This window comes from Cheilinus undulatus, linkage group 14 (assembly GCF_018320785.1).
Source record: "Cheilinus undulatus linkage group 14, ASM1832078v1, whole genome shotgun sequence".
NCBI classification, from domain to species: domain Eukaryota; kingdom Metazoa; phylum Chordata; class Actinopteri; order Labriformes; family Labridae; genus Cheilinus; species Cheilinus undulatus.
Window position 1 is genome coordinate 25,073,124 of NC_054878.1, and position 12,349 is coordinate 25,085,472.

The window sequence follows — 12,349 nt, forward strand, 5'->3', positions numbered from 1 at the left end:
AGGGCTAAAATTTAGGCCTAAATAATGCTGCGTTGATAAGGGTGGTTATTATTCAGGTAGAAAAAAAATACATCAATAAATGAAATAAGGTTGTCACAACTTAACTTTACAATGGACCAAGATTCTTCAGACCCCCACTACTATCACACTTTAGCATGGTCAAACTCACTTTTCTTCCTCATTCTGCTGCTCAGTTTGGCTTCAGCAAATCTTTTTGACCATGTCTGCATTGCGAAATGTAAGTGGCTAATTAGATATTTGAAGATATACTTTATTAATCCCTCTAGGGGGCATTCAATTTTTACACACACATAGGCTGAAATACATGCACATGCACAAAAACATCTTACATGCACTAATAGAGAAATTTCAGAGTGAAGAGTACAACCTGATTAGTTGAGGGCTCTGTGCCTTGCTCAAGGGCATCTCAGCAACACTTGAGAAGTGAAATGTCACATCTCGAGCTACTTGACCTATTTCCAGACATGTTCAGACAGTGATTTGAACTGCTGCCATCTGGTTTCCAACCAAAGTCTGGTGTATATTTTGCTGCAAAAACATTTATGAAGGAGTTCTCTGTAAAAATCCTATGTGATAGTGCTTCAGCTTTAAAATGCAGGCTTTTAAGAGGTTTCAGGAGTATGTTACCAAGATGTACAAACATATCACAGGAAATCACACACTTCCAAATAATCAATTTATAACATGTGCATACAGTGCCTGTAAAAACACCCCCTTGGATGTTTTACCCTTTTATTGATTTTACTGACCATGGTCAGCATGATTAAAGATTAAAGTGACATAATTCAACGGAGGCCCAGCCAATTGGTGCTAGTGTTCTCATGATGAGTGTAATGGGGATCATCTGAGTGCAGTGAATGTGTCTCAAGTGAATGCAGAACAAAGACACCTGTCCAGTCACTGGTTAATCAGTATTCCTGGCTACCATTACACCGTGAAGACAAAAGAACACTCCAAGCAACTCAGAGAAAAGGTTATTGAAAAGTATAAGTCATGGGATGGATACAAAATAATTCCAAAGCACTGAACATACCCCAGAGTTCAGTTGAATCCAACATCAAGAAATAGAAGGAATATGGCACATGTGTAAATCTGCCTAGATCAGATTGAGAAGAAAGTTACAAGCTTCAGCAGCTGAGATGGGAGACTCTGCATGAAACAACTGTTGCCTGGGTTCATCACTAGTCAAAGCTTTATGGAAGGGTGGCATGTTGAAGAAATCTCATGTTGAGTCTTGACTAGAGTTTGCCAAAAGGCATGTGGAAGACTCTATGGTCAAGTGGTCAAAACCAAAGTGGTGCTTTTAGGCCATCAGACAAGACACTATGTTTGGCAGACACCAAGTGTTGCACATCACCACAAACACACCATCCCCATTGTGAAGCACAGTGGTGGCAGCATCATGCTGTGGGGATACTTCTCAGCAGCCAGCCCTGGAAGTCGTTTAAAGGTAGAGGTAAAATGAATATACAGAATATACAGAAAAATCCTGGAGGACTATCTTATTCAGTCTGCAAGAGAATTACAGCTTGGGAGAAAATGTATTTTTCCAGCAAGACAATGACCCATAGCTTACAACAAAGGCTATACAGAAATGGTTTAATCATTGTTTGTTTGAAGTCGTGTATTTTGTTTCAAGCAGATTGTTTTCTGATGGACAAGGTGAAATTAGGTACGTTTTCCCCCTGCAAACCTTCTGCAAGTCACTGAAGCAAAAGCACAAGGATTACTAAAACCATGAATAAGTACCCTGTGGTATTCAAGCACCCCTGTAAATCATGACAGCAAGGGACTATTTAAACACTAGTGCTTGTACTTTTATGACAAGTCAAAGTGTCCTTTGTGAAAAAGGAAAATTTACATTTTATGAAAGCAATACCATCAAACGTATGCTTTAGAAAGTTACTGACTTTTTTCCTAAAATGCGCCTCATTTAGTGCTATTCAAACTCCTCACTTGGCAGCAGAGTGAACATTGATCCCTGCTCTTTATTTTGGAGTTTTGAATTCCACAACGAGCCAAAAAGACAATGAAAAGCATCTCATTTTCCACTTTACTGATGCCATATAATATGAATCCACAGCCGCAATGCAGGAGAGGTGAGTGAAGCTCATTTACTCCTGATGTGTCAGCTGCCAATAAAGCACATTACAAAAACCAGAAGAAGAATGGAGCTTCAACTGTGAGATCAATTCAACAATGAGGAAGTTCAGCGCTTGTTTCTGTCATAAAGCAGACTGAAAAAAAGATTTTATGGGCAAAGACTTCCTCCTATGCATAAAGTTTTCATCCGTTTCCAGCAAACATGGTCCAGCTTAACTAGGTGCACAGGAGTGCAAAATCTGATTTACAAATGGTAAACTTCTGATTTGAGCATTATCACCATGTAAACTCTGGCCTTAACATTTCAGCTGAGAACTAAACACAGACATCTCATTTATGTAGGCACAGATCGGGGATTATCAAAAACCACTATCTCCTAATTGGAGTCTTGCCCTTTTCATTCATGATTTGGAGCAGGTCTGGCAGCATCTGAGCCCAATAAAATCCCTGTGACTTCCTGAGCTCATTGCTCGTCTGCTTCCACCCCGTCACCTCGGCGAATGAATCTTGCTTTCTGCGGACAGTGTGGTCAATATCAGGCTGGACAGCTTTGATTTGTATGTCCTGCCCCTCTGTCCTATTGGACTGCTGGTTCAATAGGCCTGTCTTCCCATTACCCAAGCGATTAATGTGGCGGGCTGCCAAACGCTACACTGGAGTGAATCATGGGTAAGAGCTCTCAGTGGTTTCAGCTGCAAACAAGGAGACGTTTATTAGAAACCTGCTTTAGACTGAGCAGGCATCATTCTTTCTGTTTCTAATGCATATACACAATAGTTTAATTAGTCTTTAAAAGTTCCAAAAAAGGTAGCAAATTTAAAATCCAAGTTATGGAGGACCATAATCACACAGCCTTATTTTCTGATTTTGTATTTGTGTTTAGCTGAAAGTTAAAGAAAGTTTAAATGGAAGAAAGAAAATAACCTTTTGCATGGAGTCAATCCTCAAGACAAGTTCAAATAACGTCTTGCATCCTAGGTAGTTTAGTGACAATCCATGCCCCATGCTCATCTCTGGGCATGGCTAATATGACTGCATGCTGGAACATTGTCCATTTTTGTCAGGAGGCTAAAACCTACTCAGCTCCACCTCTTACTGTTTACAATACAGCAGCAGCTGCCTCATGTTGGTTTTAAAAGCCTACTTCAGTAGCCAAATAGGTGACTGCATTCAGGCTTGTCCAGTATTTTCTATATTCAATGTTCCTGGTTAACACTGGGAGCTCCTCGCACAGCATTCTGGGATTGCCCACAGCCTGGGAGGCCAACCTTTAACAGCTTTTCTCCCTCATTATGTGAAATTCATTGATGAAATGAAAACGGTGGCTTACTGTTTGGTAAGCATATCCTATGGAGTGTGTGCTTTATTGCTGAACAATCTTCAATTCACAGCAAGCACAGCTTACATACTTCTGTTAGCTGACTTAGGCTATGTAGCTCACATAGCTACGAAGCTAACATAACTAACATAGCAATGTAGCTAAAGCTGAGCTCACAAAGCAGCTATGTAAGCTGCTCAGTATGTTCTCTACATAGCTACAGTAGCTTTAGCTATGCTAGCTTTTGTTCTGCTAATTTCAACTTTGCTACATTGGCTTATGTGATAACTTTAATTACATAGCTAGCATAGCTATGTTAGCTTTAGCTAAAGCTAAAAAAGCTAAAGCTAACAAAGCTAAAGTAAGCCACCATTCATATCTACTTCTAAAACAGGTCCATGCATAAGTCCATCCCAGATTAAACCTCTCTTTTTTTTTTCTGTTTCATTCATGAAATGTTGCTTGGTCTTTGCCCATCATGAAGTTAATCTTTGATGACCATATTTTATATTCAACCTAAATAAGAACAACTCTTGTCAAAGCAACAAAAATAATTCTATTTATTTATGCTGTAGTACAACACAGCATTTTCAAAATTAAACCCCTTTTTTTAAAACGGAATTATCTTTTCATTTGTAATGTCCCCTGTCTGTCTTTATCACTGTGAAAAGTAATGTTGTGTTTGTGATTTGGCCTTCCTGTGCCTTAATCAGAAGTCATCCAGTTGCTCACTCAAATATGTGTGAGTTTGTGAGTGTGTTGAGTTGCTTTTCCAGTCACCCTCTCCCTCACCCTTCATATTTAGCAGCTGGTCAAGGTTGATAGCGAATGAAATTCACTCTCCATTGATTTGCAAAGTTTTGAAGGAGGGAGAAGAAACTCTTTCTGGCATATTCTATCAGGAGGGGGAGTGAATGATCCAATGTGCAGGAGCAAGGCAGCCAAATTCAAATTGTCACTGGAAGTTCAGAGTTAAAGAAGTGGAAAACTAACTATGATGCTGGTTTTAAAATGATTGTACATTTTTTGCATCTGTACAACAACCTAAAAATCAGAAATATATGTAATTCTGATAGATATTGTGATTTCTTGGCTGTGCTATCTGGGAAAAGAAGCAAACCACTCTGTAAATGGTACTGAGATGTTATCGTGTTTGCTTGTCCAGATTCCATCAGTAAATTGTCGATATTGAAGCTTCCAGCAAGACAACGAGCGGCTTATCCAGATTGAGCGCTGCCTGGAGGTTGTGGTTTGGTGGCATCAATCACATCTCTGGTGCTTTTTTCTGGCAGAGATGCACCTCCTCTCCTCTCCCCTTCCTTTTCCTCTCTCATACTGGCGGCGGCAATCTCCCCCCTGTGTCGAGTCGAGCCTGAGATCTCTCAGGAGGTTGTGTTCTTTCAATCCATCATGGTGTGAGCAAACATGACACCTTTTCATTAGAGCAAAGAGCTCAAGAGGAGATGGAATACTATGGCCTAAGATACACACGAGGTGCACATAATAAAGTATTTCATAGGCAGAAGTGCTAATGAGATGTAAATGGGTTTATTGCTCTTAAGTTTAAGCTCTCGGGAAGACAAAAAGATTTTTGCAATAAAGAGTCCCATTTTCTGAGCAAACTCAAAGAGCCTTGTTTGAACAGTTAATAGGGATTATAAAAAATCTGCTTAGAGCTATATTTTTTTTGTCAATGAAGGAGGCTGGAATAAGAAACTGCACAACACAGCATCATTTAGTTAATACTGTATAAATCCTCCTTCCTATGAAAGAGTCTTAAAGTCAGAATGTATAATTAATGTTTTATCATATCTTTACGACACAGCCTTTATTTCTTTCAATTACATAAGTAGGCTGCTAAACTCAAGACTCTGAGCTCAAAGCTTGTAAGAAATTTTTTAAGAGTCAAATTTGATGTAATATTGATGAATACAGCCACCATGACCAATTCTGCATCAATGATTGATTTGTGAAATTATCCTTACTGTCATTTATATTATGAAAGGAAGTGCTAAAATTGATCTCCAGCTCCTCGTCTGGCCTCAATTGTTATTTCCGCCTTTTTAAATTCTGGTGAAGACTGGCCGATAAATGCAGCCTTTGCACTTTATGTGCTTCATTCGTTTCATCCCTCTACACACAACCCTAATCCTATCAAAGGCGGGGAATATTCCAGAAAGGGGCATTAGTGGGGGAGAGAGAGTGGGCATTAGTATTCATGGAATTTCTCGGGACAAACTTTTAGTTTTAGAAAAATTATCTGGGGAAACTCTCTCACAAAAAAACATTTAACTTTGAGTGTACAGAGCCAAGCTGGAGTGTTGGAGATGAAACTAAAATAAAGGCTTAAATGGGTCATGAAGTTGGGAGGATTACTATAAATGGACAACAAGCTTCAAAAAGTCTATCATTAGTACTCTGCTGAATGACAACATTAATATGATGTGACTGACACAACATGACATGGCATGACCAGACATGATATAACATGACATGACTTGATACTTGATATGACTAGACATGACAAAACATGACATGACATAACATAATGTGACATGGCATGACCAGATGTGAAATGACATGAGATGACATGAGATGACCAGAAATGACATGACATGTCATAATGTGACATGACATGACCAGATGTGACATAAGGTGGCATGACATGACATGACTAGACATGACATGATATGACTGGACATTACAAGACATGACATGACCAGACAGGCCATAACATGTGACATGAAATTACCAAATCATACATGACATGACAGACATAACATGACATGCTATAATGTGACCAGATGTGATACAATACAATAACTTTATTTTTCCCCGTATATATGACAAAATATGTGATGTAATGTTATATGATATGATAGAACAGAAAAAGTTACAGTGTAATAAGACATGATTCAATACAAATAGATATCCAAAAAGTTACAATAGGATACTATCAATATAAGTAAGACATGATCTCATGATATGGTGCAAAACAAAAAGATATAAGACATAATGATTCATTATTGTATGATACGATATGATATAATTTAACAATAGTATAGGATAAATGAATCAACACAATGAGAGTAAAATGAGGTCAGACGTCTGGTTTTGTTGGACTGGAACTTCAAGTGAAGACATATTGTAAAACAAATGCTGATGTGTGTACTGTATGCTCTGAATGAGTCTGATTAGTAACACAATTATTTCACAGCATGAGTGACATTTTGACAGTTTAATTCAAGCACTGAAAAAAGTGGTAGCAGTGTCAACTACTTTCAGAAGCCAATGAGCCTATGAGATTACCTGGGTAATTAGTCGACTTTGAACTCATTGAGGAATGACAAAATTCCCCTCAGGGGATCAATGAGACATTTTTTACAGCCAATCAGAGCAATCAAAGACATATTTTAGATTCATTTCAAGCTATTTTTAAAAATAACAGACATAAATTAAATGTACATACCCAAGCAGCAATTACATTTTAATTCAGGATTCAAATGAGCTTGTTGAAGTTATAGCCATTCAAAATCATATGAGAGGGTTGATGCAAAACTATTCTATGACATGAAATGGGTGTTTAATTATCCTATAATCATAGTCTGAATGCACACATGGAATATGTCATAAAATTAAGCACTTATCCGCTGACATAAACATATTAAAGCTTTTCATATGTTTGTGTCTTTGTGCAGATAGAATATGTTTTCATAAAAGTATACAGACATATCAACAAACCTGAAGGGTACTGGAGGAGATTAACATCTGACTCCATGCTCTTCACTATCTCATCCCTCTAATTAAACTATGAGTGGTGTTGCTAGGTTACAGCAATGATTTGTTGCCACGACAGGGCACAACCCGGCAACACTTGAGCGCATCAAGTCATCTTTTTCTATTGTTTGTTTTACTCTGTGCTGGAGACACATGCTGATTTTCAGGTTTTATTACTTAGAAGTGATTTTTTTTAACCAGAAATCTATTTCAATGCAGTCTTAAAACACTTTGTGCTTTCTCTCCTGAGATGAAACTGCAAACAGCTACATCTCTCACAGAGAATCAATACATTTCAAAATGAATCCACATTACGGGGTGCAGAAGTCTGTGTAACGATAAAGAGGCGGCACACGGGGTGCAGCAGATGGGATTGTTTCATACACTGCTGATTCACTGTAATAGGAACAGGGAACATCCTCAACTTATAACCTGATGTATGCTTTCCACAACTCAAACAGACAGGAGGGGTAACAGCTACAAGTGAAACACACTGAAATAATATTACACTGCAAATGCAATCTCTTAAAGTTAAGGTTTTCTCATTTATGAGGCCACAAAAGCCTCGTTAGTTATCCCCTTGTATTATATAACCCATCTCTGACAGACCGTAATGACACATCTAGCTGCACAAAACAATATTTTGAGCTGCAAAAATGTCATAAAAAACCCCAGTGGAGCTATTTAGCTTAATGAAACATGTGAAGTGAACACAGATGAAGTCAGAGAAATACAGCAAGAATGAAGGAGGCGTTGGGGAGGGTGTGAGCCTGAGCAGATGTCCTTTTTAATAACCCTGTCAGAGAAGATAGGTCCACTGCTTTACAGTATATCGCTACAGCTCAGGTGTTCAGAGGGTATGGAGGTATTAAAAAGGGACAGTACACTATGTGATGCTGCTGCTGAGAGAAGAAAATCTGGAATTTGCAGGACGTGGACAATGCTACTGCTGCAGCTCTTAAACTATAGTTATACGAAATGCAATCATTATTCAAACTATCTTGAAGATTAAGACGGACAGAGAGAGGACTTTTTGGTGTAAGATGTAGTAGTTACAGTATGTAACTACTTGTGAGCTCATCTGAGACACAACTTAGGGTTAGATCAGCTTTATCCAACCTTTTTCCTGTCAGTGCAATCTTAAAAATAGGAAAAATCTGAAGTCACCCAAATTAAAACACCTCACTCAACAAACACACGTTTGCTCTATGCCAAGAGACTATTTGCATACCCTGATGTTGATGTGATTCCATGTTAAGAAGAAATGTGACTTATTGTTTCTATTAAAGGATCTTCCAGTAATTATAAAGCAAATAATCCCCCTCAGTATTATTCACCATGCGTTTAAGTGTGGACACCCTGAGTCCCAGAGACACATCTGCATAATCTGGGGACTATTTTACTCTAGATAAATGACTAAATCAGAAGTGAGATGCTGAAGTGTAACGTTGTCCCTGTGACTGAAGTGGCTTTTGCTCTGTCTGTTCTCACTCTACATTCATCTGATGTGACACAAGTGTCAACCTTCAGCAGCTTAAACTGTGTTATTGAGTGACTTTGTCATTCATCCTGGCAGACTCCATACTGCTGATTCATGTCTGTCAACAGAGCAGTTTGCACCTGCTGACAAAATCAAATTTCACACACCAGTTCAAAGTCAACAGTCACTGCTTTGACTCTTAATTTTAATGATGATCTGACTGCAGGTGATGATGCTAATTAACCTGCTGCTGACACACAGTCAGCCAGCTGTGATGAATTACCACATGAGGATAATTATGACAGTTATATGCTGTATTATTAGACACTTATTCTTTTTTAGTTATAAATAATTCAAGAGAGAATATCAACTGGTGTAAATTAATGATGATGCTTGTCATTTGTTCTCAGCAAAGACAGCTACAACCTTGCCTCCAATTTTTTATCCTACATAATCCTAAAAGTGAACATCAAATAAGAATTGTAGCCAAGTTACAGGTCTGGAAGGCTGCACTTGATTAAGTTCTATCCATCCTTAGATAGGCTTTTAAACTCAGTTACATAATTAGTACTTATACCAACAACTGTCAGCTAGAATGCCAATGCTAAAACCATGCTTAACAACAATTCTGTTATCTCCATACTGTTTATGTAACAAGAACTAGCATGCTACCACCCACAAACTAGCGAAGCATGCCAGGGCAAACAAGACTTTGTGGGTGTTTAAGAATAAAACAAAGAAATTGAAAAATTGTCCCTTTGTATTTACTTCTTTACAGACTAGTCCTATGGCTGATTTGTGGGCTCTACAACAAACCTTGCAAAGCAGCTGGATTAGCCAGTTTACATGTCTGACATCAAGCAGATCTCTCTTACAAGCTTTAGTCTGATATCCTTGCTCCCAGTCTAGCTCATTTGTCAGAAAATGGGTGTGGTTTAGTTGAATTGACAACAAGCCTGTAAAAAAACAGTGGCTGATGAAGAGATTAGCAAAGATGTAGCTAAAGCAGCTATTTTATCTGAACTCAGAAAAAACACACTGAAAGTCTTGGTGGAACAGGTGCTTTTGTTCTTCTCCCAACCCACTCCAGAAAGGGTTTAATTTATTAACTGGCTCCACTGATAGCTCAGAATCATGTAATGACTAGAAGTAAATGTGACAGACAGAACATTCGCCCAATCACCCACCAAGCTTTCTTTTTTGTTTAAAAGGGGTCCGGCTGCAGCCCGTTCATTTCTGACAGCCACAGACTGTTCATCTGACACACCGTATATCTCAGAATGGTAATACTGTAATTTGCTTGTACAACATATTTCCAGTTTATGATTTTTAATATGCAACTTCATTCATAAACAAAGTCTGGCAGTTACATTCATGAAATAACCACATTGAAAATGTTAAAGATTAGAAAACACTTCATAAAAATATAGAGAAGAAAGTCAGCGGTCTGATTATGTATTAAATTATGCAGAGATCCGTTTAAGAAGTTGTAACATGAAGAATGGCTAGGTTAGGTTAGATATGTAGCTGTTATATGTGTAGCTATGTTAGCTACATTAGCTAAGTAGTTCTGTTACAAAGCTAAGTTAGCTTTAGCAACATGAGCTTTAGCAAATGTAATTTAAGCTAACTTAGCCATGCACAAAATCTTTATACGCAGCTTACATAGCTTAGCTGAGCTAGCTTAGCTGTTGAGAGCTTAGCTTTAGTGTTGTTAGCTATGTAGCTTACAGAGCTATATAAGCTTTGGAATTTTTTGGAATGTTTTTATGGGGCATGAGCTTTTTTACTGTAAGCAGACTGTTTACTCTATTTTTAATAAATGTTTTGTATTTAGATTTTGAGGTGAGGTTTTTGACCTTTAACTTTTAGAATCCTAAGCCTTTCCTTAACCCTTACCCTAACCCCGAATGGAAGCTAAATTCAAATTTATTTAATAGTTATAGAGTGTATTTCTGTTCTGAGATATACAGCGTCTCAGATGAATGGTTTGTCAAAGTGGCTGTCAGAAATGAGCAAGCTGCAGCCGGGTTATGCCCTTCCCAAATGCTGTGTTTGGACTGTTGTCCAGATGGATGACAAATATATCCCATGCCATGGATCCATATGTGAAAAGGTCTATGTGGTGTGTCAGGTTAATCTTGGGTGGCTATCATGAATGTGGTGGCAACTGCCATTTTTTTTTTATAGTATATGTAATTTGTAATAATAACATGCATACCCTAAAAATCACAAACAGAGGCAAAAATAATCATACTATTCTCAATTCACATCTGAAAAAATTCTAATCCTCTGTGCAGTCAGTGAAAATATGCAGAGTCCACTCTCTCACAGGATGACTTTTCATGAAGTGATGGTCTGTGTACTGTGCACTTCCAGTTTAAACCACTGTATACATTTTACTATTTTTAGCCAATTTTAGAGTATTAAAGCATTAGATTAATATATTTGTTTCAGTAAGGGGTGAAATGTTTCAATTAATAATGATAAAGTCAATACACAGGACTAAATGGACTAGTTGCAACTCTACCAGGTGATGTGGTTTGGTTGTTAGGGCAGGTGGTTCCACACAATAGGACAAGATGCCCGAAGCAATCATGTTCCTTGAAACAGTTCACCCTCTTAATTACCAGAGACTCATGACAAAGCTTCCATTTGTTCGCTGAGGTCGTTCTCTGAGAGGGAGGAGAAAGAATGAATAAAGACTCCGATAAGAAAGATGTATGGTGTGTCAGGGCTGAGGGTGTGATTAGTGTGAGCATCGAACACGGGGGGAGGGAACAGTGAGGATGACCTTCAGACCCTACCTCGAACTCAGCTGTCCATCATGCTGCAGAAACCATGGAAACGCTCCAGTGAGAGGTCATTGGTCAGCTTGGACTCCCTGCTGTTTGTCTCCTGGAAAAAAAAATCATATGGTATATTCAGGCTTCTCCAGCATAGTCAATACAAACATTAACAGCTGGAACAGTAAGTCAAAGGACAGGGAAATACAGCAATATTCAGAATTTAGCATGACTTTTATGGAAATTTTACAGTGAAAATTGTTGACTGTCAAAATAGGGAAACAATGGACTTTGCTTTGTCTTAGGAGATATTAAGATAATTTTTTAAGTTTCCAGAAGTTGATTTGATAATACAAGACACTTGAATTTCTTATTCTGAACTGTTTTCTTACAGTTAAAATGGTTGAGTGAGATATCAGCTCTACCCTTTATCTTGACCCACCACTGTACACTCACTGTCAGAAAAGTATTTATCTCATGGAGGCTGGATGGTAGTTCTAGTTTACAATGAAATAAACCCCTTCAACTAGTGTGGGCAGTAAGCCGTAATCAGTACCATTACTGGAACAGATTTTTGCAACTGTCATCACCAGTTTAAACATGTGTTGTGTTGTAGTGCACATTAAGGCTTAAGTGATGCTAATAGTGTAGCAAAGAAATACGTGACAAACAACCAGAGGTAGAAAAAGTACACCACTACTGTGCTCAAGTAAAAGTACAGTTACTCTGGTTAAATGTACTTGAATAGAGGTGGTCTATTAATCTACTCGAGTAAAAATGAAAAGTGTTAAACTTAAAGTTTACAAGAACAAACAGAATAGATCTCCAACCAGGTTGTTTAGAAAAAGTCACACCTCTATAATA